This window comes from Penaeus monodon, chromosome 15, assembly GCF_015228065.2.
Source record: "Penaeus monodon isolate SGIC_2016 chromosome 15, NSTDA_Pmon_1, whole genome shotgun sequence".
Lineage (NCBI taxonomy): Eukaryota > Metazoa > Arthropoda > Malacostraca > Decapoda > Penaeidae > Penaeus > Penaeus monodon.
In genome coordinates, this window is record NC_051400.1 from 3,796,636 (window position 1) to 3,797,785 (window position 1,150).

A 1,150-nucleotide genomic window follows, 5' to 3' on the forward strand; every position below is an offset into this window, starting at 1 on the left:
AACTCACATTTTCACGAATAGTGTTATGAAACGATCAGAATATATATTTTATTCACAATGACATTCGTCCAGTGAAGATCTTACCTTTGCGACGAAAGATCTTCTCTCAACCCGAAGAAATTTCAGTGAAGAACTACTTCGGTGTGAGACACCCTTGCCTGAGTTCCTGCAAGAAACTGGGAACCTGTGGATGGATTCAAGACTTATATAGCTGGCTAAAACCCACATTACAAGATTACCGACTTACTTTTCCAAATGACTTCATGTTTTAAGGTGTCTACATACGTGACTTCCGGGGACAATTTTTCGAGTGTGTGAGTATGTCATAAGGACTGATTTACGAAAAAAAGTAATTAGCTTAAGTCTTGAAGAGAAATCAAGATGTAGAAATAGTTATTGTAATTTCAATAAGGGAAGGAAATAAAGGTAACTGACAGAAAGATAATTAATATCCGTGTTAGAGACTTCATTGTCCTGGCGCTCCTGCAATCGCCTTTAATTCTTTTTATTTCTGCAGCTGTTTTCAATCAATATCACAGTTACTAGTGGAAAGTTGATTTTATCTGATATATAAATTACTTACTACCCCTGATAAATTTTGTTTGGTAGCCGAGTGTTATGACTTGATGGAATTTTCATCCTTTGTGTTGGAATTAAGTCTCTCTAGATTATTGGGTTCGTGTTATAATCTCTTCTAATACGACCTTTATCTGATATGTTAAAACATACGAAAATAATAATGCCTCTCAGTTAGTTATGATCGGTTATAAACAGTATTAGAATTTATTTATGTGAATAATGAAAATGCATTGTTTACACATCTGGTTTTCAATCCAATATAAATATTATATTGGCAAAGAATAAGAATTCTCAAAACTGAATACAAATAAGTAATTTTGCTTATGAAACTTGGTATACCATATCATACAATCAACCACAACTTCACTCCCTTAGACTACTATTACACAAAGGAAACAATACATAATTTAATTGACAATAATTAATGTCAGTCCATGTCTGAGTAAATCAATGTAAATAATCGTTCCGACACTTCCCTACTAATGTGTATCGTACTAAAAAGAAAGAGAAACACCATTGATACCAAAGGTCGTGTGCTCTCCCAAATACATGCAGCAAACAAAAATATTAA

The 1,150-nt window shown here is 33.1% G+C and overlaps 1 protein-coding gene across 1 annotated transcript in view; it reads right to left on the reverse strand.

Moving 5' to 3' along the window:
* LOC119581654 (rhodopsin-like) overlaps positions 1 to 193 on the reverse strand; it is a 1,791-nt gene extending 1,598 nt beyond the window's left edge. The window contains exon 1 of the mRNA XM_037929778.1: positions 85 to 193. The gene's annotated coding sequence lies outside the window, so the exon portion shown is untranslated. The remainder of the gene's footprint in view (positions 1 to 84) is intronic.
* Between the last annotated feature and the right edge of the window lie 957 nt (positions 194 to 1,150).